Below are 26448 nucleotides of genomic sequence, written 5' to 3'. Positions count from 1 at the left end.
ATGTTGTAGTGTTGGCATATTTTACTATAACTTATGGAAACTAGGTATTTTAGAGATACTAATAGCCAAAAGCCTTTTTAGGAGATGATGAGCTTAAGTTACTAGGGGATAGCAGGATTTAAAGAGATAAGAAATAAACTGAGGAATGTAATATACAGACCAGAGACAAACTTGAGTTACAATGTTATCACAAGGACACTTAAGAAGAAACTCTGAAGGACAACAATGATTTATGGAGACAGTAAATATGGGTGAGGGGAAACTGAAGATGTCATACCTCTGACCTAATGCTTTTGTAAAAGTATAAAAGAAAACCTGATGCTTAAAATAAACATGCAGCCCAGGGCTTTGAGCGAGAGACTGCATCATTTTCGTTCGCCGACCCCGTTCATCCCTTCAGGGCGTTTCCCTGGCTGCTGGAGCTGGACTCCGGCAAGTGGCACCCGAACAGAGAACACCTGAAGGGTAAGTAATTAATCAAGTAGGTAAGTAATTAATTAAGCAATTTCATAAATGCAAAGCGGGACGGGTAGGATTGTGTTCGTGGGTAACCGGGACCCCTCTGCAGTTTAGGCAGGGTGAGGAGAACACAGAATCAGTAAAAATATTCTCTAGGAAAATGGGACTCTCTGCATCTAAGAATAGACAAATGTTTATTGAAACGTTACTCACATGTTAGCCCATAGAGGCGTTAAACTTCTAATTTTTGTATTCTCTAAATGTTTATTAAAATATTACTTCACATGTTAGCCCATAGAGGCATTAAACTTCTAATTTCTGTCCAAGAGCAATGCCCATGGTTTCCTGAGGAAATCTGAAAACCTGGGCTAAGGTTGGAGATCAGTTACATTTGTTTTTCACTTTGCATGGGCCAGAAAAGTTTCCGGTAGATGCTTTTGCTCTGTGGAATATGATTAGGGACGTACTGGACCCTTGGCATGAGGCTGTTAGACAGCCTATGGGAGAGGCTGCAACACTGGCTGGTGGGCTTCCGCATTCCGCGCGGAGTATGTTTTCTGCCACTGGCGAAGAAAAGGAGGGAGACTCAACCTCCCGAGGAAGGAGAGGACTTGCAGGACGCTGCGGCCGAGCGCCCTAGCAAGGCCCCTCCTCCTCTATGCAAACCTTTAAAAATTTATCCATCACTTTCTGATTTAAGGCGATCGCCGCTGCCTCCGTTTGCGCCTCCCAGGGCCCAGGAGTTCCCCACTTTGCCCCCAAAGCCTCCCAGAGCATTACCTGAGGCTGAGAAAGATAAGGAGTTTTCTGAAACGAAGCTTTTAAAGCAGACGCATGCACAATATACAGAGCATGCTCCTTAGAGAAAGCCCCTTCAGGGGGCCCTCACCCAGGCTAAAAAAAAAAAAAAGAGTAAAACAACAGGGAGACTTAGAATTCTCTATGGCCTTTCCAGTAGTTTTTACCAAACAAAAAGGGAAGGCGAGGAAGCTCCAATTCCAACGGGAGTGGCTGGTCCCCTGCCTGAGGGCATTTTAAGACTTGTGCTCAGGCGTGGCTCGCTTTCCCTTCAAGGAATTTCGGTGGTGCCTGATGTAATAGATTCTGATTATATTGGGGAAATTAAAGTTTTGATTTCGAAGCCTGCCAAAACTGTGCAAATTAATAAAGGTCAAAGAATAGCACAACTTCTGCTTTTACCTTATTATCAGATAGGAAAAACCTTGACTTCTCAAGCTAGGGGCCCCAGAGGATTTGGATCTAGTGATCTAGCCTTTTGGGTGCAAGAAATTACAGCTTCAAGGCCTTTGAAAGATCTTTTAATTAAAGGAAATAAAATGTCAGGGCTGTTAGACGCTGAAGCAGATGTCTCTTGCATTGCTGGAAAAGACTGGCCCTCGTCCTGGCCAACACGTCTGACCAATGCCGGCTTGGTAGGAATAGGGTCAATGCCCTCGGTTGTTGCTACTCCTACTGCTAAGTCGCTTCAGTCGTGTCCGACTCTGCGCGACCCCACAGACGGCAGCCCACCAGGCTCCGCCGTCCCTGGGATTCTCCAGGCAAGAATACTGGAGTGGGTTGCCATTTCCTTCTCCAGTGCATGAAAGTGAAAAGTGAAAGCAAAGTCGCTCAGTCGTGTCCGACTCTTAGCGACCCCATGGACTGCAGCCTACCAGGCTCCTCCATCCATGGGATTTTCCAGGCAAGAGTACTGGAGTGGGGTGCCTAAGAGCTCACAAATTTTGACATGGTCAGATGAAAAGGGGGCACAAGGCACCTTTTGCCCATATGTGATTCCTTCACTGCCTTTTTCTTTATGGGGGAGAGATATATTATCTCAGATGGGAATGCTTTTATATAGCCCAGATGAAAAAGTTACTAACCAAATGCTGCAAATGAGGTGTAATTCTGACAAGGGGCTTGGTAAAGATCAGCAGGGAATTGTTTCTCCATTAGAAACGGTTCCTAACAAAAATAAAAAAGGTTTAAGATATTCAAATTTATCCTAGAGGCTGTTGCTCTTGCTGCCGATCCTATTATCTGGAAATCTGATGATCTGGTACGGGTGGAGCAATGGCCCTTAACAGCTGAAAAGCTGCAGGCAGCTGAAGACTTAGTTATGGAGCAACTGGCGGCCGGCCATATAGAGTCTTCTAATAGTCCCTGGAATACTCCTATTTTTGTCATTAAGAAGAAATCAGGAAAGTGGAGATTGTCACAAGATTTGAGAGCAATAAACGCAACTATGGAAGACATGGGGGCCTTTCAGCCGGGTCTCCCTTCCCCAGTAGCCGTACCTTTTCAATATAATGTGATAGTCATAGATCTACAAGATCATTTCTTTACTATCCCCCTGGCTGTTCAAGATTGTAAGAGATTTGCCTTCAGTCTTCCTTCAGTTAATTTTAAACAGCCCTATAGAAGGTTTCAACGGAAGGTTTTGCCTCAGGGAATGAAAAATAGCTGCACCTTGTGTCAAAAATTTGTGGATCAAGCTGTGCAAAATGTTAGAGGGCAGTATAAAGATTTATATTTGATACACTATATGGATGATATTTTGGCTGCCCATAAAGATAGAGCCTTACTGCAACAAATCTTATCTGAATTGATTGAGGCCTTGGAAAACTGGGGTTTGAAGATAGCTCCAGATAAGATACAAGTAAATCCTCCTTTTTCTTATTTAGGAAGGGTGTTAAATACCCATACTGTGAGTCATGCTCCTTTGCAGCCGTGAAGAGATCATTTATTAACTTTAAATGATTTCCAAAAATTATTAGGGGATATTAATTGGATACGCCCACATTTAAGACTGACTACTTCGGATTTAAAGCCTTTATTTGATTGCTTAAGGGGCTATCCTAATCCCAGTTCTAAGAGAAAATTGACTAGTGAGGCAGAGTTGGCTCTTGTTAAAGTGGATGAGGCTTTGAATGATCAGTTCATGAGAATTAATATTACCAGAGGATGGGATTTAATTATTCTCACCACAGAACATACACCTACAGGATGCTTGTGGAAGGAAGGCCCATTAGAATGGCTCCATCTACCAGTGACCCCCCCAAAAATAGTTTTATCTTATCCCAGCTTGGTGGCACAATTAATTATAAAAGGTAGAAAAAGAAGTGTGGAACTTTTTGGAAAAGAGGTAGCAAATATAGTGATTCCATTCAATAATGATCAACTGCAATTTCTTTTACAAAATAGTGATGATTGGCAAGTTGCCCAGACAGATTTCAGGGGACAAATTTTGTTTCATTTACCCTCAAACCCCCTTTTGCATTTTTTAAAAACGCATCCCGTGATTTTTCCAAAGAAATTTTCCATTCAACCTTTAGAAGGGGCAAGTTTAGTTTTCACAGATGGTTCCTCTAATGGTAAAGCAGTTACAATTATTAATGGAAAATCCCATGTTCAGGTAACTGTAGAGACATCTGCCCAAAGAGCTAAGAGCAGTTATTTAGGCTTTTCAACATTTGACAGACCGTGCCTTCACTCTTTTAACTGACTCCCGATACACTGTAAGATTGTTTCCTCATATTGAGACTGCTAATATTCCGGAAAATAAGACTACTATTTTCTCCTTGTTACTCGATTTACAGAAAGAGATTAAGCATAGAGTTAAGAAATATTTTGTGGGACATATTAGAGCCCATTCCGGCTTGCCCGGCCCTTTACATCAGGGAAATACTTTGGCAGATGCATTAACTAAAGTAATTGCCTTAAACTTACATGAAAAGATTGACAAGGCCAAAAATTCTCACAAAATTCACCATCAAAATGCAGCTGGTTTAAGGCATGAGTTTCATATCCCTAGGGAGGCGGCTAGACAAACAGTCAAGTTATGTCCAAACTGCCCAACATCTAATCCATCTCTACCATTAGGAATAAATCCCCGAGGCCTTAGGCCTAACGCTCTCTGGCAAACGGACGCAACTCACACCCGAGTCTTTGGGAAACTGTCCTGTGTGCATGTTACCGTGGATACCTTTGTAATCACTTAAACGTAGATACACAGGGGCAGACTGCAATTATGAGACACTGGATTCCTGAGGGGGCTGCGACTCGGCCCCTGGTCAAGTGGAAAGACCTCCTTACCGGAGAGTGGAAAGGGCCAGACGTGCTGTTAACTTGTGGGAGAGGGTATGATTGTGTGTTTCTGCAGGACTCCACTTCTCCTGTTTAGATTCCTGACAGACTGATTCGACATGTCCAGCCCCATGAGCTCTCCAAGACCACAGGGACCACTGAGGTCGCTGAGATCCCTGGAGTCCTGGAGTCTGGGACTGAAGGATATTGGCGAGATCAGAAGCTTGTCGAGTCCGGACCTGAAGGAACCAAAGAAAGCCGAAGGGCGGGTGACCCTTCACCGGAGGCTTCACTGCTAGTACATCGCTTCAGGCACCTGGCACTTCAAAAGAGACATGCTGATCGAGTCCAACTGTACTCTGCTCCACCTTGTCACCGTCATCGTACTCAAGCAACTACCTCCAGCACGGTGCCAACATGGGGCCAGCTGAAACACCTCGCTCAGCAGGCTGAAGAATTAATAGAAAGGGGGAGATATGAGGCCACTCCTATGGTAGTGTTTGTGGCCATGCTTGTTGTGTTGGCTTGTCAGCCGAGGCCCTCCAGCGCAGAAAAAGTTCATTGGACCTATCTGCCTAATCCACCTTTTTTCCAGTCCGTAGATTGGATAATTGAGCCCATTCGTGTTTTTGTTAATGATACTCATCTTTTGGGCGGGGCTTCCATCTATCCTAATAATGTTAAAACAGTGGTCAGCGCTCCCTTCAATCTTTCAGGCATGTCCGTTTATCTACCTATTTGCTTTGTCACACCTTCCTCCGGTTTTGAATGGGATGTGTTAGCACTTCCTTGAAAGGCATGCTTACGGATTCTCCGAGAAGCAATGGCAAGAGAGACTTTTGGTCCTTATAGCTGTTGATGCTGGGGGCGCAAGAAAGACAATATGATGCCATAAAACAGGCAGCCCCTCATTTAAAGGACTTTCCGAGCTGTGCACCCCTCACCCCGGATTCTGATGAACAAAGACTACAGGCCTGGGAAAGTATAAGCAAAATTTCTGGCTTTCCTCGTTGGAAAGAATGCATGTATGCCCTAAAATTATTTATTCCCATTGTTGCCACCAGATATTCTCTGATTGAATGGGGGTGCCCCTATCTTTTGGATCAGTGGTTAAATTTAATTTTTGAAGAACCTTATAGATCCATATGAAATAATTCATTTATCCCTTATCCTTTAGCAATTACTAGGTGGCATGTTAATGGATGGGTTCCTCCTTTAGTGAGTTTCGATGAAACAGGTCCCATACAACCTGAATTATGGAGAGCATTGGCTGCTATGGCACCTGTGATTTTACACAGACCTTTAAACGAACAATGATATATTGTACGGGCCTGCATGCATTCTCCCTATGCCTTTCTGTTGGCCAAAAATTGGAATGATTTGAGAGTTCTTAAAGGAGAAACTTTATAATGTTGAATGTGAATTGTTTTATATCAAATTGTGTTGATGGGAATGATTCTAGTAATTATAAGGCTGTGATGATTGTAAAGCAACCACCATATTTGATGGTTCCTGTAAAATTAGAGGGACAATGGTTTGATGATTATGCATTGAAAGTTTTGTATGAATTTAATGGCTTAATTTCTCGACCTAAGAGATTCATTGCAGCTCTGATTGTGGGAATAACTGCCTTGATTGCCACAACAAGTGCATACTGCCTTGTTTGTCGATCACCTGTCCAAAAATGCCTCCGTAGCTCTTGCTACACAGGAAATTATAGATAGGAAGATAGAAAATAAGGTCAATGCTTTAGAAGAAGCAGTCCTGCTTGTAGGGCAAGAAATTACAAATTTAAAAATTAAGTTGTCTTTAAGGTGCCATGCTGAATTTAAATAGATGTGCGTTACCCCTCTACAAGCAAATGATTCTGTGCATTCTTGGGAACGCATTAGAAACCATATTTTAGGTGTTTGGAATCACTCAGATTCTAGTATTGATATTTCTAAGTTACATCAAAATATCCAGAATATGAACCAGGCGGAGTCTGACTTTTCCTCTCAATGGCTAATTCCCTTTTTAAAAATCTAGAGGGATATCTTTCCCATGGATCCTTTTTTACAATAATTTAATGCAGCCATGTGCGTATGCCTGTTGGTTCTGATTTGTCTATTAGCCCCATGCCTTTTCAGAATACTCAACTCAAGTGTTTCTGCTTTATCTACTGAGTTTCACACTTATGCTCTAAAAAATAAAAAGGGGGGAGATGTCAGGAGCTGCCATAGGCATTACTGACAAAATGGAGGCACGGCCCCAACCCCCTCTCCTCATCCCGCAGGCATGGTCCCGGGATGAAGGAGTTAGGTCTTGTGATTCTGACTTGTCCTTTCCTTCCTCTGGTTGAGTTGGCTGGAAAGAATGTTATAATCCATAACGTTAACTATTGACATTTGTTCAAGGATCTTTACAAAGAATGCTCCAGGATGAGCACATAAGCTGCAGCCTGAGATCATGGGAAACATTGTTATCTGAAACCTGCCTGTAAGGGGAATGTTTATGGCAAAAGAAGTTTGCAGAGTTTAGGGGTTAGGAATAATTAAGAATAGTTAGAAGCTAAAGGTTTAAGGTATGTTGTAATGTTGGCATATTTTACTATAACTTATGGAAACTAGGTATTTTAGAGATACTAATAGCCAAAAGCCTTTTTAGGAGATGATGAGCTTAAGTTACTAGGGGATAGCAGGATTTAAAGAGATAAGAAATAAACTGAGGAATGTAATATACAGACCAGAGACAAACTTGAGTTACAATGTTATCACAAGGACATTTCAGAAGAAATTCTGAAGGACAACAATGATTTATGGAGACAGTAAATATGGGTGAGGGGAAACTGAAGATGTCATACCTCTGACCTAATGCTTTTGTAAAAGTATAAAAGAAAACCTGATGCTTAAAACAAACATGCAGCCCAGTGCTTTGAGCGAGAGACTGCATCATTTTCGTTCGCCGACCCCGTTCATCCCTTCAGGGTGTTTCCCTGGCTGCTGGAGCTGGACTCCGGCAGCATATGACATGAACTATATATATACAGTAGGAAAAAGAGTTCCTATTCATATCAAGTGGGAATATATAGAGACAGGAGAGCAATTAGAAGTCAGTATGGGACTTTCCTGGTGGTCCAGTGGGTAAGACTCAGCACTTCCAGTCAGTGTATAACCAAAAAGAACTGACTCACATTGGTATCTAAAATTATCATTTTTGTTGTAACAACTTGTAGAATGTATTAATATAACAAAGACTGGAAATCTTATGTGACTTTTAATATCACATAATCAACTTCAGGTATTCATAAATATTAATATTTTCCTAGTGAGAGAAAAACAAGCCTCATCTTATTTAGATAGTTCAGGGACTGCTACCAGAAATGCACAAACTAATTTACTACAAAAGCGAAGGATGGAAATGATTCCACCCCCTCTAACCAATACGTTCAAATCTTACCTTTTTCTTTAAGAAAAAAAAAGACTTTAAAAATAACTAACTTCTAGTTTGCCATCAATTAAAATTTAAAAAAAGTTCCTCTGGTACTGTTTGGTAGTGATGTGTTAACATATAAGAAGTAATAGCCAAAATGAGGAAATAATGAATTAAATTTTCTTTTAGAACAAAAGTGCTTCTATAATATGGATTTGGCAAACCTGCAGAAATGGGATTTATATATCCACCCCTCTCCTTTCCCCAACCCCTCAACTTGTACACAAGCCTACAGTTCTTCAAGCTGACAGCATACAGCGATTAACTCTCCAGTTAGGACGACAGAGCTTGGAAAATCAGGTCACAAGGTTGCCACGGGGACTCTAATTATCTGTCTGGCAAGTTTTCGTGATGTCCTACTCCCTTCTGTGATCCTGTCATATATCACCTGGTAGGCAAGATAAGGGAAAGTTAGCAGGGCTTTCTACAGAAATATTTGATCCAAATCACTAGGAATGTGGGAAAATGCAGACACTCTTCCCCATTTATGTCAACACTGTCATCGAAAATTTATTCAGACCTTCTTGGTGCACAGAATTTTTGTAAAAGTCCACTGTCAATCATGACCCAAACCATACATGCTGACTTACAATTTAAAAACAATTCTTGATCCTGTTCCAAGCAAGCTCTCTGTAATGCAAATAAAGACGTTTTTCTGAAATAGATAGTTATGAATCTTTCATTCACAATAGCTAACGAGAAACACATGAGCCAAATACATTGCGGCGATCATGTCAGTGGTGTGTAATGTGAGCAGTGTGTTAGGAAGTGCTGGGCTCCACCAGAGGAGGAGGCAGTGTTCCTTCAAACGAAGGTCTGCAAGTTACCCACATTTCAAATTCCCAGTGAGACACATTTCGCCATCTCTAAAGATGACCACTTTACGACCAGCCTGAGGTCTTTAGCATGACTCCATTTTATGAATAATGGCTTCTTCATTCCTAGGCATTTTCAAGAAAAGAATACTGAGTAGTGTCTATAAAACTAATACAAACCATACTTGTCTGTTCTGATCTTAAGCTGACCTTAGTTGAAAAATCTTTCAAAGGGAGTACCGGTATACTATAGTTTTTTCCCAAATCTGTTCACAAATAACAAATGTTCTTCTGCAGGATGACTGTAAAATAAAATGTAATTTGAAAATGTTATTATTTTGTAAATCCACAATATTGGGATGTGTTGAAAAATATAATACAAAATGTTAATATCTTCACTCTCTTAGAAATGAAAAAGAGAAAAAGAAAGAAAAGGAGACAGATAAAGGAAGGGAGGGAGGAAGAAGCTAAAAAGGTTATTCTTTATTTTCCACATTTTTGACCATTTACATAGAATCTGATTCTTCTTTTTAAGTTTTTTATGCTTCTTCCAATCTAGATTTCTGACACTGTGTACTCTAAGGTTAGCAGCCTTGTCTGTTTTGTTAATTACAGTAATTATTGCTACTTAGTAATACAGGCGTTTATTTAATATTTCTTTATTGAAAAATAAGTTTCACTAAATGAAACAAAATTATTTTCTATTAAATAAAGTTGTATATGTCCAGAATTGTTAGATCAAGGAATTAGATTGAGTTGAATTAAGCGAATGTGCTTGCTAATGCATAAATGCACATCACAAAAGGATCACTGGAAAAAAGCTGAAATGAGTCAAACAAGATCTATCACCACAACGACGAACAAAACTCACCCTCACATACAAAAGACCTTCCAGGATGTATTTTGCTATATTCACCATGCATTTGTATACATACTCCTCTTCTGTGATTTTCCTTTTAAAGGAAATGTTACCACAGTATTATCCGTCCCATGGACAAAGGAGCCGGCAGGCTACAGTCCATGAGGTCACATGAGTTAGACGTGACTTAGTGACTACACCACCACCATCACATTCTCCTTCCCAGTGACTGGTATGGCTGACAGCAGTAACAGAAACTCAGTAAGGATAACGGGGGAATAGGAAGTTAAGGTGATCACAGCGAGAAGTTTCTAAAAGAGCACCAGGAGCTTCCCTGGTGGCTCAGTGGTAAGTAATCTGCCTGCCAATGCCAGAGACACGGGTTCAATTCCTGGTCCAGGAAGAGCCCACAGGGTGCGGGGCAACTAAGTCCACGCACCACAGCTATTGAGCCTGTGCTCTAGAGTCTGGGAGCCGAACTACTGAGCCCACAGGCATCAGCTCCCGAAGCCCTTGCTCCTTAAAGCCTGTGCTCCCCAGCAAAAGAAGTCACCACAATGAGAAACCCAAGGACTGCAGCTAGAGAGTAGCTTCTGCTCACCGCAACCAGAGAAAGCCCTCTTGCAGCAATGAAGATCCAGCACAGTCAAAAATGAATAAAATTATTTTATAAAATTTTTTAAAAGTTCTTTCAGAAAAAATTAATTAGCATCTTTTGAAAAAAATTAATTAGTATCTTTTGTCTTTAAAATTAAGCCAAGTTCTCTAATCAACTCCTTGCAAAATTCTACATACTTCTGTCCTCCTTTGGAAGAGAGAAAAAAAACTCAGCAGGTTTAGATCAGTTACTTCATCTTAAAAGCTTCCCCCAAATTTATATCTGCTCTCTCAGGATCATGGAATCAAACCCATCTGCCTCTATGGATAGCAAGCATTCATTACACCTAATTTCTAAAATCCAATCAACGTCCACAATAGTCTAATAAAATCAGCATTAGCCAGAAAGATCCAGCCGTTAAATCTTGCAAGAACAGGTATAGTTTGGAACACAACTTTATTTTATATTTATCAAATAAATATCTAACATATATTTCTAACAAATAATACATTGTTCTTTACAGGATATTTAATCAAAGTGTCCCATATGTAGTTCATGAACAGCACAGTAGTGGTAAAAACAGCTTACAGGTTTTCGGGAAATCTTAGTGTTTCTACTTTTGTTACTGCTGAACTATTTCTATCATGTATCAGATTCTACCACCACTAGTTTTCCCAATGATTTCATCACTTAATCTATTAGTTTGGAATCTTTTAGGTAAATCATATAAATGCCTTTGAAAACCATAAACATAATGCGAAAATCTAATTGATAGCCAATGAGTTAAATTATCCCTTATTCTAGGGCCTTCTACTTCATAGTACAGTTGACAGCTCACAAAATCATACTTCAAATATTCCAACTCCCTGGCAGAGAGAGAAAATGGAAATAATTCTAGGTAACAGATATAGGTAGCCTTCCCTGGTGGCTTAGAGGTAGGGAATCCACCTGCCAAGCAGGAGAACACAGGTTCAATCCCTGGGTCAGGAAGATCCCCTGGAGATGAAAATGGCAACCCACTCCAGTATGCTTGCCTAGGAAATCCCATGGACAGAGGAGCCTGGCTGGCTACAGTCCACGAGGTCCCAAAGAGTCAGACACGACTGAGCGACTAAACAACAACAGTTATAGGGAAGGTGTGAGGGGGGAGGCTTTGAGGGCAAGATGAGGGAACCTTTACTCCTATTTGAAGACCCTTTAGAATACCATGGACTTTTCTATACAGTAAAACTTTTTTACATTATATAAATTTACTTAACAGCTATTTGAATTCAAATTCTAAAATTTCCTGTAGTATTAAGGGGCTCCTACGAAACAAAATGTTTTTTAAAAAGTCACTAGCATATACTCTAACATACAAACAAAACCATGATGGATCTCTTCTAATTAGGATAAAAACTCAGTGGTGTTCAGATGCATTCCAGCTGAAGTCAGTCACTGTGAATGTACTTAGTCTGGACAAGATTTCATTATCTTCATAATGAGACTTTACTACTTCCAAAATAATTTACTTACTACCCAAATAAGACGAAGGTGATGAGGGCTTCAATCCCTCCTTTGTTTCAAACTCTCTGGCAGCCTCAACTTAACCTTCACTGTCGTAACCACCATGAATGTCTCTTTTATTCAGATTTCACTCGCCACAGCTGAGACCTCACCACGCAGTGAGAAAGTCTGAATGGTAACTGGAAAGATAGCAAAGTTATGAAAGATACATTTTCAACTCATGTCATTTGGGCCCTGAAAAAAAGCGGTCAGACACTGGGGCTGGAAGACAGAATAAGGCAGGAAGGAGGGAAGCAGGATGGAGAAGGGGTATTGAGGGAAAATTCACATGGCCATTTATCTGCTTCAAGATTTTTATACGACTGTTTCCTTCATGAGACTACAGAAAGTCTTCAGATTAAACCGAAAAATGTGAAATACGGTCAAGTGCATGGACACTGTAATAAATGGTGCTGAAACTTTTGTTTTGGTCGTTTGGATAAAAAATATATAAAAAAGTAAAACAATAGAAAAAGATAGTACTTTAAACTCAATTTATCTTATAATGCTGCATAGCAAATATGCTAATGTAGAAAAATAGAAAAATAATTATTCCTAAATTCAAAAAAGTTATACATGTTTTTGTTATTATTCTTTACACATTATTGTTCAGGTTTGGCTATCATAGATCATTCACTTAAAAACAGAAGAGCTAAGACTTTAAGCAAATCTGTGAATCCACGCATGTTAAAATCTTTAGAGGGCTATTTTAATAATTAAAAGCACCCTCTTTAATATACATACTTCAAGCATACATATTAATTCTACACCTTTACATGCATGAGTATGACATGAATAATGCTACAAGATTTGGCCTGATGACTAGATTTTTATCACAGAAAGAATTCCATTGCTTTTAAATTATTCAGAGTCTAACAAGGCCCCACAAAAGAGCTAAATAAAAAAACTACCAACAAAACCGATGTTTTCTCTTGACTAAAAGGATCCTGAGCTATAAAAAATACCTAACCTAGCTTATAGTCCACAAACTAAAAAGGTTTTACATCAGAAGTTCTGATAATGCAGATAAACATACTAAAATAATAAAAACAAATCAAGAAACCCTAAAGATAGGGTTCTAAATCAATATTTCTGAATTAAAGAACAATATTTTTAAATCCCAATATAAAGCTGTTCATAAAACAAAGTTTTCAAATATACTGGAAAGAGAAACTGGAAATTACATATATACACATAAACACACAGATAAGATTAACATGCTTATTTGGGGGAAAAAATCTATATAGCTACAATAATGTCTTATTTTCTTCCATATGAAAGTTAAATGTATCTACTCTCTCTTGGATCATAGTTACATCTTTCTCACATTTAAAAGTCAATATACTCACAATCATCTTATTATATGGTCATGTCTAAGATTACCATTAACTTAAAATGTCAAAATTATTGTAGAAAATTAAATCATGTTCAATGTCTTCTCAAAAGTAGCGCATTTCATCCACATATTTCTTTATGAATTTGTTCTGCTGTTTATATTTTTTTAATTTATTTTCTAATGAAAAATATTAGGAACAATTACAATATTACAAAACGTTATAAATATTAGAATCGGCAGAAAAATCAGAGTATTCAGTGATCACAAATGTTATATTTCAGACACTGGAAACATTCTATTGTTGCATTAAGCCAATATATCACTATTGGTTTACTATATCAATAATATGCATATATTTCTAGGAAAAGGAATAATATTCTAATGGTGATAGAGAAGTAATACTCTAATTGTGCTAATAAAAAACTTTCTAAATAAAATGAAATTCATATCACTAGCCTTTAACAGAGGACTTTGAAAAATATCTTTTTTCCTCTATTTAAATATAAACTTCTCTTCCTTCTATTGAGCTTCATGTTCTTTTCTTTTCTTTCTCCTTATATTAAAATCACAATTTTTCAACTACAGAACTCTGACCTCTTATCAATTCATAATTGATTCACTGAACAAATTACTTTAGCACATTCCTAAGTATTATGTTTCAGGTTTTGGTGAAAGACTGTTCATGGTTCTTAGAATTTTGGATTGGCTCAAACAGGACTAGATACCACCTCATTAGGATATTAGATTCTTATGTTGCTATGCTACTAAATATAGGACTTCCCTGGTGGCTCAGACAATAAGGAATCTGCCTGCAATGCATGAGACCTGGGTTTGATCCCCTGGAGAAGTGTATGGCAGCCCACTCCAGTATTCTTGCCTGGAGAATTCTATGGACAGGGGAACCTGGCAGGCTATAGTCCATGGGGTGGCAAAAAGTCAGGCATGACTGAGCACTAACACTTTCATGCTACTAAATATAAGAACACTTTGATAATAAACCATAATGGAAAAATATGTGTGTGTGTGTGTGTGTGTATATATATATAATTCATCTGTGTGTGTGTGTGTCTCTCTCTCTATATATATATATATAACTGAATCACTCTGCTGTACACTATAAACTTATATTGTAAATCAACTATACTTCAATTAAGAAAAAAAAAAAGAATGACCTGAAACTATCACATTGTTAATTGGCTATACTCCTGTATAAAATAAAAAGTTTTTTAAAAAAAGAACGGTTTGAGACAGGACTTCTGGTTTCACCCAAACACACAAGTGCTCTTTCTTAGTAAAATCACTTGAGTGTCACAGGGCTGAAAAGGAACACAAGAATTTATCTGCTACATAAAGGACTACATTCAGAAATCACATGATTAGCAGAAGGCATTCGTGCAATTCTTCTAACAAGTTTGGTACCTTGAGTCTCTCCTACTCCACTGTAATGACTATTTTTTTGTATTGTTACTCATAAAAATGAAAACTAACTGGTTATTCAGTTCTTTCTAAAAATCCTGGGGTCTCCATCTGTGAGAACGTGCAGAATTCCCCATCGCTTCCTGTCATGCCAACCCATTCTGCACACGTCACATGTATTTATCTTTCTGCCTGGAATGCCCTGGAGTCCTCTCATTCTTGACCTCAAAAATTCATCCTATAATAAAGCCAAGTGTCACATACCCAGTAAAGACTTTTCTGACTCCATCAACGACAGTGAGCCTCTCCCTTCTTCTATGTACTGAGATATAAATATAAATGTGTACATTTTTTTCTCTTGTTCACTTAACCTCCTCCCAACAACTGCATCAGCAGGTTCTACTATTGTTTCCACTTCTAACATAAGAAAACTAAGGCAGATAAGGTCTCTCTGATTTCAAAGTCCATCGGTTGCTTGTTTAATACATACTCCATTTAGCTCCACACTCGATTGAGATGGCTGTCTGGTTGTCTCCATTCTCTGAGTCCCCTGATGACAGAAGGCAGAGATCCTGTCTTATTCCTCTCTGTGTGTGCAGTGTCTGGCACAGAACAGATATTCAACAAATGCTCCATAAATGATGAAGTGAATGAACAAATGAAATGTAATTACCTTCAAAGTCCTTGGTGAAGAAAAGTTCATCCCCTTCTAAACATTCTAAAGATACTTCTGTAAAAAGTATGATAGTGTGCTGATTTCATCTAGCAAAAGTTTTGTGAGGGGGTAGCACATGTGATGTGCTTAAATATCAATGAGACACTTTCTTGCCCTCAAGAAACTTAATTCAGCAAGGCATAGGGATAAACAAATAGCTAATGACACCAACGTGTATTCTATTTTTCCTAATCCCCCACAATTTCCTCTCTTTAAGGAACGTGAATCCCAGGGATGGCGGAGCCTGGTGGGCTGCTGTCTATGGGGTCGCACAGAGTCGGACACGACTGAAGCGACTTAGCAGCAGCAGCAGCAGCATTCTTTATAGATGTTGCAATACCTCATAGCTCTGGGTCAGTGGGATGTAGATCCATCAACATAAAAACAAAAATTAAAAGAATCTCCACAGATCTCAAAAACACTATCTTTTGAGGCATTCGCAGTTAAATCAGTAGTCATTTAAGTACTATGTTAAAGAAAAGAATAAAACAAAAGACATATTAATACTACCCTAGCACTTTTTCAGTTACTAGAGATAACACCAGCTTACTAGAGCTGTAACATCAGTAACATCAGTTATTAGAGATTCTTTACCAGCTGAGCTACCAGGGAAGTCTAAGAATAATGGAGGGGGTAGCCTATCCTTCTCCAGGGGATCTTCCTGACCCATGAATCGAACCAGGGTCTCTGGCATTGCAGACAGATTCTTTACCAACTGAGCTATCAGGGAAGCCAGAGATAACACAAGAAAGCTAAAAACATGGGTTTTAGAGTCAGAAAGACCAAGATATCTCTCCTAACTCTCTCTCTCTCTCCATGAAGACCACAGGCAAGTCATTTCCTCTTTCTGAGCCTATTTCTTACCTGTAATATGGAAAAAAGGAGACCTCCTTCAAGAGGTCTTGTGAGAGTTAAAAGAGATAATGTATGTAATGCTTGCCACACCAAAGGTGCTAGTTTTATGATGTCTGAGATAACCTAGATGCTTCTTGAAGGGTTCTGGTTCTAACTGTAATATAACAATACTGCTGGCCCTAATGTCAACAACACAAAGTGTTGACTAAACGAAAGGTACTTGGAAAAAAAAAAGTCATTTGAAAAAGGCAAGAGGAGAGGCAGGGGACAAGATTCAAAACTAGTTAAGTCTCAGGTTTCTAGATGGTGTGGATATCATCTGTCCCTCCTCAGCATACACCCTGCAAATTCCTTATTTCGGACCTTTTCTGTGAAAAACAGAGCTTTATTAATTATTTCTATGATTAGATCTAAAATAACTGACATGTGTTACTCAATTAACAATTCTAATTTCCACAAAGAAGAATCTCTGAGTTGGTGAGAAAGAAGAAAATGAATTATATACAATGTCCAGGAATCAATCTTGGTATATAGTCTAAAGTCTATGCAGTGTTATATTTTGGTTTTCCAAGTCATTTCTCAACTGTTTCTTTTAACTGATTTGCAAAACATGTAAAAACAATCAAATAAAAACACTTTCCTTTCCACCGTAAACCTAATTTATACTCTACTTGACTTAAAATATCACATTTACTAATTACTGGTACAACTTGAAATCCACCGGGAAAAAAAATGAATCTAGACACAGACCTTACCCTTTGTACAAAAATTAACTCAATATAGGTCATAGATCTAAAAGCAAAACACAAAACTATAAAACTTTTAAAGGGTGAGAAAACAGGATAAAATCTAGCTGGTCTTGAGTTTGGCAATGAGTTTTTAAATACAACACCAAAAGCCTATCCATGAAACTGATAAGTTGGCCTTCATTAAAATTAAAAATATTTGCTCTGTAAAGACGCTGTTAAGGGAACAAAAAGACAAGCCACTCTAAAAAAATACACTTGCAGAACAAGTATCTGATAAAGTGCTTGTACCAAAAATATATATAAAGAATTCTTAAAATTCAACATTAGAAAACGAGACTTCCCTGGTGTCCACCTTGCAAAGCAGGGGACACAGGTTTGATCCCTGGTCTGGGAACTAGGGTCTCACATATCGTGGGGCAGTTAGGCTCCATTGCCACAACTACTGAGCCCTCGCACCATAAAGCCTATGTTCCACAACAAGAGAAGCCCCTGCAATGAGAAGCCCAAGCACTGCAACTAGAGAGTAGCCCCCACTTGTCACAACTAGAGAAAGCCTCTGCGTAGCAAGGAAGTCATAGCACAGCCAAAAAAAAAAAGAAAACAGAGATCTATTTAAAAATGGTAAAAGTTCCTAACAGACATCTCATCAAAGAAATATACAGATGGAAAATAGCATATGAAAAGATGCTTAACATTAAATGCCATTAGGGAAAGGGCCAATTCAAGCAGTGAGATATTACTATGTACTTATTAGTACAGATACAATCCAAAAAACTGATAATATCAAATGTTAAGAAGGATGAGGAGCAATGGGAGCTTGTATTCACTGCTGGTAGAAATGCAAGATGTACAGTTGCTCTGGAAAACAGATTGGCAATATGTGACAAAGCTAACCAGAATCTTACCATATGATCCAACAATTGTGTCCCTAGGTATTTACCCAACTGATCTGAAAACTTTTGTCCACACAAAAATTTACCCATGAATAATCTTAGCAGCTTTACTCATAGCTGCCAAAATCAGAAGCAAGCAAGATATCCTTTAACAGATGAATAGATATAAACTGTGGATACATCCATACAATGCAATATTATTACATGATAAAAAGAAATGAGCTATCAAACCACAAGAAGACATGAGTAAACCTTCAATGCACATTCCTAAGTGAAAGAAGCCAATCGGACAAGGCTGTATGATTTTAGTGATATGATATCCAGAAAGGACAAAACTACAGAGACAGTAAAAAAAAAAAAAAAATCAGTGGCTGCCGGGGGAGGGGTTAAGGGAGTGATATGTGAAACATAGAAGATGTTTAAGTGTTGAAATTATTCAGTATGACACTTCTGTAGATAAATAAATGAAATTACACGTTTGTCAAAACCCACAGAACTTCACAGAACAAGGAGTGAAACAATATATGTAAATTTTTAAAAAATCACTTAGAAGGTCTGGGGATCCCAAGATGGAATTTAGGATGTGACAAAAGTATCTACCTGTATCATAAATGTGTGCAACAACCTCACTAAAAAGGATGGGAGGGAAAGGAGTGGCATCTCTAAGACTAAGTGGAATCTGTAATAGGAACAGCATATAAACACTGTACTCTAGTTGATAAAGCTGTTTCCTCCTCTTTCTAAAGAAAGCACAGGTTAACAATTTTGATACTGTTGTACACAGATACTGAGTTTGAACAATTAAGTGAATGGATGGCAGATGGTGAAAGCCAGGTTTCTTCTCCCTGTTAGAGTGAATTTACAGATAAGTGAGGAAAGAAATCCAGAATGATATAGGTGGTAATGGATTACGCAGAGCAAGAGACGACCATATGAACTCATATTTAGCTTAAAATAGATACACATGTGGAGTAGGAGATGGCACTCCAGTCCAGTATTCTTGCCTGGAGAGTTCCGTGGGCAGAGGAGCCTGATGGACTACAGTCCATGGGGCTGCAAAGAGTTGGACTGGACCGAGCACATGCACACAGATACACATGGTTACATAGAGAAACATGCATAGCTAAGTATATATACAGGCATTTGTATACACACATATGCATTCCCTGCTGTCAGACGAGAGGTTCTAGAACTAATGACACCTCAGTAACAGCAAGAATACCTAGAGTCTGTGATGACCTAGAGGGGTGGGAGGGAGGCTTAAGACGGAGGGGCATATATGTATACATACAGCTGATCCACACTGTTGTACAGCAGAAATGAACACAACATTGTAAAGCAATTATACTCCAATTAAACATAATAGTAATTTTTTAAAAAAAGAATACCTAGAACCCAGATCTTGGCTTCTAGCATCATTTCCCAAGAAGATGAAGCAGATTCTTTTTGGCTAACCCTAGGGCTGGGGCAGGAAATAGAAATATACAAGATCGATCTCCGGTAAAGAATCGGCCAGCAACGCGGAATCCCTTCCCAACTCAAGAGATCAAACCCAGGTCTCCCGCATTGCAGGTGTATTCTTCACCAGCTGAGCCACAAGGGAAGCCCAAGAATACTGGAGTGGGTAGCCTATCCCTTCTCTAGAGAATCTTCCTGACCCAGGAATCGAACCGGGGTCTCCTGCATTGTAGGCAGATTCTTTACCAACTGAGCTACAAGGGAAGCCCTTAATAAATAGAGGAAAGAGACAAATCTTCCATGCAAAAAAATTCCAAAAAAATGTATATAAATACTCTTCTCTCAAAAAGGAGAAGCATAATTCTCCACTTCTTAAGTATAGGTTGTTCACAGTGACTTCCTTCTAAGAAACGGCATTAAAAGAAAGAAAAGAGAGCAATTTTTTCAGTGCAGAAAACTAATACTACTGCAGCCATGTGATCAAGATCAATACCAACAGTGATAAATCATGTCTGATATGAAAGTGAAGTGAAAGTCACTCCGTTGCGTCCGACTCTTTGCAACCCCATGGACTATACAGTCCATGGAATTCTCCAGGCCAGAATACTGGAGTGGGTAGCCTTTCCCTTCTGCAAGGGATCTTCCCAACACAGGGAACGAAACCCAGGTCTCCCGCATTGCGGGCTGATTCTTTACCAGAGATCGAACCCAGGTCTCCTGCATTGCAGGTCGATTCTTAACCAGCTGAGCCACAAGGAAAGCCCAAGAATACTGGAGTGGTAGCCAATCCCTTCTCCAGCGTAACTTCTCGACCCAGGAATCGAACCAGGGTCTCCTACATTGCAGGCGGATTCTTTACCGACTGAGCTAGTAAGCACCCTTTACATTATGTGATAAAAGTAGCACTTTACCTTAGTGACCTTCCTCTCAAAAACCCAAAACCTCAATCTGATGAGGAGAGTAATATTCGACTAATTGCTCTAGAGGGCATTCTCCAGATACCTGACCAGTACTTCTCAAAACTGTGAAGAGCATCCAAAACAAGGAAAGTCTAACAAACTGTCACAGCCAAGAGAAGCCTAAAGACATGTGACAACTAAGTGTAATGTGGTACCCGAGATGACAGGTCCTGGAACAGAAAAGGCACATTAGATATAACTAAGGAAATCTAAAGTATAAACTTTTGTTAATAATAATGTACCAATGAGCTTCCCTGGTAGCTCAGTGGTAAAGAATTCGCCTGGCAATATAGGAGATGCAGGTTTGATCCCTGTGGCAGGAAGCTCCCCTGGAGAAGAAAATGGCTATCCACTCCAGTATACTTGCCTGGGAAATCCCATGAACAGAGAAGCTTGGCGGGACTATAGACCACGGGGCTACAAAAAAGTCGGACAGGACTTAGTGACTAAACAACAACACTCTACCAAGACTGGCTCATTGATGTAACAAATACTACTGGAGGATAGTAATAAGAAGGGAAACAATATGGAGGTATATGAGAAGTCACTTTACTATCTTCACACTTTTTCTATAAATCTGATCTAAAAAACAAAATATGTTTTTAAAAATACCATTTAAGAATGTATCTAGAAAACACTGAAGAGGCTGTAGTGAAACATGGAAGAACCTCACACCTTCCATGGATACACTAAACCTCAAATGTTTACAACTATTCCATTACAGAATTTTTCTGAAGAAAATATTTTCAATCACTAACAGCTGCAAACAATTTCACACAGTAATTCCCTGCAGGGATGTATCCTAAGTGAAGTACTTAACTAAAATTAAAATTCTTTTTCCTCTTACATACCATTGCAGATGTCTGAAAGTTTGTAATTATCATTAACTTGTGTTGCCTTCTGATGACCCAAACACAGTTGTATGTTTAATACAACTCCAAAAATCTAAGAAACTTTATATAAATCAAATCAGTGCTAAAATATCCATCTGACAAAACTTCAAGCATCTAAACCAAGACCTTAAGAAAAAACCATCATCTTTTATGCTGGATATTCTTAAATGTATTTCCTTATACACATCGTGGTTCACGTGAGCTGTTGCAGAATTAAAGTAGATAAATGAAGAAAACAGAAGAGTCTGGAGAAGAAGAATGAAAAGTAGTGGGTGAGGATTTCCCTGGTGATCCAGTGGTAAAGACTCTTTCCTGCCACTGCAGAGGGACATGAGTTCGATTCCTGGTTCAGGAACTAACATTCTGTGTGATGCATGGCCCCAAAAAAAAAACTGTAAATTTTTTTTAAAAAGTTTAAAGTAGTGGGTGAACATGGGTGTAAAATAGTGAAAGAAAAGGAACAGATCACTATTTGAAATGAATCACATAAAATCACTGAAAGGAAAGGGCAGGAAGCCTATGTCATACCATAAAAAAAAAAACAACTGATAACTGAAAAGTATTAGCATAGACAAAAAATTTAAAGTAGGAAAATCTAGAGATAAAAATAAAATAAAAAATCTTTACATTTGATCGGAAACAAGCCAAGTGCTCATAATTTGGCATTATATTCCCAACAGGGAACAAACAAGAATAAACCATTTTGAAGAAACTTCATGCTAAATATGACTTAAAATATTCCCCCAATATTAGTAAAAGGATGAAAATTACTATATAATGATATTCAGTGACACTGAAAAGTGGGAGAAAAAAAGATTACAATGAGGATGTATCAAATATTGTGAGTCATCTCACAACACTGGAATTAAAAGCAAGTTATCTTTCCTTTTCTTCTATGAAGAGAATGAGTTGTGGAATTTTTAGAAGTCTTAATTTCTGAATTCTGTACTAAAGGCAGTCTATAAAATGTTATTACATTTGTGATACATTCTCCTCTACCCTTTACATGGCAAGTCTACAAAGCAGGTTATTTTTCAAATTGCCAAGTAAAAATGTGAACCCATGACCAAAAATTTCCCACACCAGCTACATAAGAACTATAGTAATATGTCCAGAAAACTCCAATTCCAAATAGAAAATAGGTGAGAAGGGACAACACAGTCTTTAATTTTCAATGACCACATGACCTAAATCACCAGTTCATACTTTACAAAACCCAGTTCCCTGTAGAACAATGGTATCCTATCAATGGAAATACATTAGAAGCAATACAAAACACAGTTACTTTGTTATATGTATATAAAGACGACTTCTGGGAATCCCAATTCTTCTATCTCCCCCCGGCAATACAGCCAAAACCAAAGTAGTCGCACACGTCTCAAACCAAGTTTTATGTGAACTCGTCAGATATTAGCTGTTTGTCTTATTATCTGAGGTGAGGACTGAAACCTTCAAAAGAAAAGCAATAATAGTTTCACGGAAATACATTTTGTAAAGGTGGATTCCAATTCCTAATGCTCTACCGCTCTTGACGCCTAAGGGGTTCAAATCCTCATACCTAATACACCATCCTACCCCCAAAGAGAGTCCAGCGACGCTATGGATACCATGGGGAAAGGATCTGACAAACAGTGCAAGGGAGGGGACGATCCCTGGCAAGATTCTGCATACAAGGGGTCCTTGAAAGGAAAGAAGAAAGTGAGAGCGTAGGAGGAGCGGGCAGGGTCTTGGAAACCCACTCCGAAGGCATTTACTGACAAAGACCCCAGAACGGCCGTCTTCCCAAAAGTAAAATGGTGAGTGAGCCGAGTGAAGCCGCTAAGAAAGGAAAGTCACCAGGAATTAGGAGTGACAGCTATGCACAAACAACGAGCTCTCTCGAAATTCGAGGGGTATGTGCTGATGGGACCTTGTTGCAAACTGTCAATTGGAAAAGACCACACACCACCCACCAAAGTGGGGATGGGGAGGGTAGCGCCATGAAAGCCCAAGTCTAAGACAAGCCAGGAGAAGAATATTCGGTCCTGGAGTCGCCCGGAGGATCAGAGAAACGCAGGTGTACCTGCGGAAGCTCAGGTTACCGGGAAATATGACAAGGACCGTGTGCGTCTCCTCCGCCCACCCTGCCGGAGCCCAGGGCGCAGAGGGCGGGCACCGGCTCGGGGCGCCCGGGACCCGCGCGCGGACTCGCTCCGGCGGCAGCGCCCTAGCACACCTGGCTCCCGACACCAGTTGAAAGCAGTCAGAGTGAACGAAGGCGGACGCGGCGCCTGGCACCGCTCCATCTCGGCACACAAAGGCGGGTTTTGAAAATCGACGGAAGAGTCCGAGCCGCGGGACCCCGGCAGGCGCCCTTCTCCGAGGGGCTCTTACCTCGGATCCGCCCTCGGGGCCACGGCTTCCCCGGAGGCGCCTCGAGCTCTCACCCGGCGGGAGACGGCCGGGAGAAAGCCCCCGACCCGGACCTCCCTCTCTGTCCTCCGCGAGCCGCCAGCCGCCGTCGGCGCCCGGCCGAGGAGAAGCAGTCTCCCGGGGCGAGCTCAGCGCCGGCCTCGCGCTTAGCGAGACCGCCTCGCCCGCCGCCGCTGCCGCGGAAGTCTGGAGCTGCACGCCCGCTCGCCGCTCGCCCGCTGAGTCGGCCGCGCGCCGCGCATGCCCAGTGCCCCTGCCGGGAGCGAGCCCGCGAGCCCGCGCCACGCTGCCCTGAGCCTGGCTCCGCTCTCCGGGTCTTGGCGGCAGCCGATCCGCCGAGTAACTGGTCGACCCCAGCGCGGGAGGCGAACGCGCCGGGAGGCAGAGTGGGCGGGAAAGGGGCGGGAGGCGAGAGGGCAGGGCACCGCGCGCAGCTATCAAAGCCGCGATCAAAGTCGGACCGAAGTTCTGAGCCGCCGACAGGTTTCCAGAAGTGCCCTAGCAGGACCGACTAGCAGCCGGGAGGCGCTGGAAGGGGAGGAGAGCGAGAGGTTTGCCCCGGGCAAGAGTGGATGCTCCGGGCGGAGGGAGTGCTCCAGTGGCAGCGCCCCGGGTCCTGGTGCGCGCGTCGTGGCCACTAACCTGCGAACAGTAAACCTGGCGCACCCAAAGACCCTCCAGCCTCGGTCTTCCTCCTGGGACCCTCCCACCTATTTTTCCCCTTTTGTCGCTTCTTTTTATTTTTCTCCCAAACTCATGCACTGGTGGCACCCACGGGGGCCTCCATTCGGTCCCTGGGAGTCTCCAAACTGCCGGTCCTTAGCTGCAAACAGCAAGAGCAGACCCGCTTCACATGCCTGCCTGGGATGCTATTTTTTTTTCTTGTAGCTCCTGCCAAGAGCCTGATGTGGTTTGAAATAGTGGAGGCTTCTTCCCCATAATGCCTCTCACTACCTCGCTCAGTTCAATCTGTCAGTAGCGTCCAACTCTTTGCGACCCCATGGACTGCAGCACGCCAGGCTTCCCTGTCCATCACCAGCTCCCCAAGCTTGTTCAAACTCATGTCCATCGAGTTGGTGATGCCATCCAACCATCTCATCTTGCGTCATCCTAACTAACCCTCATAACCTTTTCTCCCCCCAGTAGCCCCTGGAACCACTGAAGAAGTCCTTCCGTGTGTGACATTGCATTCGCTTCTTGAAACTCTCCGCTTGTCATAGCTATGGCCCCCTCCTTTCTTACTTCTTTAAGGTCACGACTCCCAGGAATCAAGGAAAGACTATAAAATAAACTTGGTTAAAATAGATTGAATTGCTTGTTTCGTCCAACAAGGAAGAAGTGTAGTCAGGGGAAAGAGAGATTTCAGAACAAGATGGGAAATAAAACCAGTATCCTAAAAGTTGGAATAAGTCCGGTCCACTATCTTAAGTAGAAATCCTCTCTCCAATACTTCCTCTACACCATCAACCACTTAAACTTTTCCATTGTCAGAGATCTCTATTTTTATCTATATTATGTATAATTATAATTTTTTATTGGATACCTATGCCAGGAACTAAGCAGTTTTTATATGCTATTGCTAATCCTTAAAATGAGATGGGCCTTGTTATACCTATTTAGCAGGAAAAGGAAACTCAGAAGTTTCATTCCTTTTGGCAAAGCCAATGCTGATGCCAGAATTAAAATCCAAATTAAAAATGCTTAACTCTAAAGTCTGTGTCATTTGATTTGTGAACATCAAATCAACTTTCCTTAACCACTGGTGCTTGTTCTACCCCTAAGAGCCACACAAAATTAACCTCATTTCTTATAGACATTGCAAGCCTTGAAATATTTGAACCAATTATTAAATAACTACCAGATCTTCTTGTATTTTCTTCTTCTTCAAAATCTCTAGAACCTCTCACTGTTCTTCAAGTGGAATGGTGAGTCCTCATAAGTACACTCCACACCCTGCCTTGAATGTGCTTTGAGTTTTCACTTTTCTCCTTAAATTGTGTGCTCTGAAGAAAACACAATGTTCAAATACAGTGGGTTGAGAAGCAAGTATTGCAAGGATCAACCCCTTTGATCCAGGCATGCCCTGACAATCAGTTCAGTTCAGTTCAGTCACTCAGTCATATCTGACTCTTTGCGACCCCATGGACTGCAGCACTCCAGGCCTTCCTGTCCATCACCAACTCCCAGAGTTTACCCAAACTCATGTCCATTGAGTCGGTGATGCCATCCAACCATTTCATCCTCTGTCTTCCCCTTCTCTTCCCACCTTCAATCTTTCCCAGCATCAGGGTCTTTTCCAATGAGTCGGTTCTTTGCATCAGGTGGCCAAAGTATTGGAGTTTCAGCTTCAACATCAGTCCTTTCAATGAACACTCAGGACTGATCTCCTTTAGGATGGACTGGTTGGATCTCCTTGCAGTCCAAGGGACTCTCAAAAGTCTTTTCCAACACCACAGTTCAAAAGCATCAATTCTTCGGTGTTCAATAACGCATCCCAAACCTGCATTAGGTTTAGCAAGCATATTACAGAGAGGTAAAACATCCAAGTCAATATCACATAGACTACAATTAAACCATATCTTTCACCTTACATAGTTTATATTTCCATAATTTTATGTTTGCGCTTGCCTGGTGGCTCAATGGTAAAGAATCCACTTGCAATGCAGGAGATACAGGAGACACGGGTTTGATCCCTGGGTCAGGATGATCCCCTGGAGAAGGGAATGGAAACCCATTTCAGTATTCTTGCCTGGAAAATCCCATGGACAGTGAGCTGGGCAGGCTACAGTCCATGGGGGTGCAAAGAGTTGGACATGACTGAAGCAACAGCACAGCACATGTACACACACTCATTTACATTCTTACAACAATCTTCTAACAGTCTCCATTTTATACAGGAGGGGGAAAAAACACACAAAAACATGAGCCA

The 26448-nt window shown here is 40.6% G+C and overlaps 1 protein-coding gene and 1 long non-coding RNA gene across 7 annotated transcripts in view; one reads left to right on the top strand and one right to left on the bottom strand.

The window, feature by feature from the left end:
* Nucleotides 1–23707, bottom strand: part of EPS8 (EGFR pathway substrate 8, signaling adaptor) — a 194127-nt gene extending 170420 nt beyond the window's left edge. For all 6 annotated transcript variants that reach the window (XM_081589150.1, XM_081589143.1, XM_081589144.1 and 3 more), the window contains exon 1: nucleotides 23481–23707. The gene's annotated coding sequence lies outside the window, so the exon portion shown is untranslated. The remainder of the gene's footprint in view (nucleotides 1–23480) is intronic.
* On the top strand, nucleotides 207–8677 carry LOC145545210 (uncharacterized). Its single transcript, XR_014081945.1, has 2 exons — nucleotides 207–465; nucleotides 4622–8677. It is a non-coding gene; the product is annotated as an uncharacterized LOC145545210 (long non-coding RNA).
* Nucleotides 23708–26448: the final 2741 nt, after the last annotated feature.

Source organism: Giraffa tippelskirchi, chromosome 4, assembly GCF_054371585.1.
Source record: "Giraffa tippelskirchi isolate mGirTip1 chromosome 4, T2T-mGirTip1v1.2.pri, whole genome shotgun sequence".
NCBI classification, from domain to species: domain Eukaryota; kingdom Metazoa; phylum Chordata; class Mammalia; order Artiodactyla; family Giraffidae; genus Giraffa; species Giraffa tippelskirchi.
The sequence above is the reverse complement of the archived record's forward strand: the minus strand, read 5'-3'. Positions and strand labels throughout refer to the sequence as shown.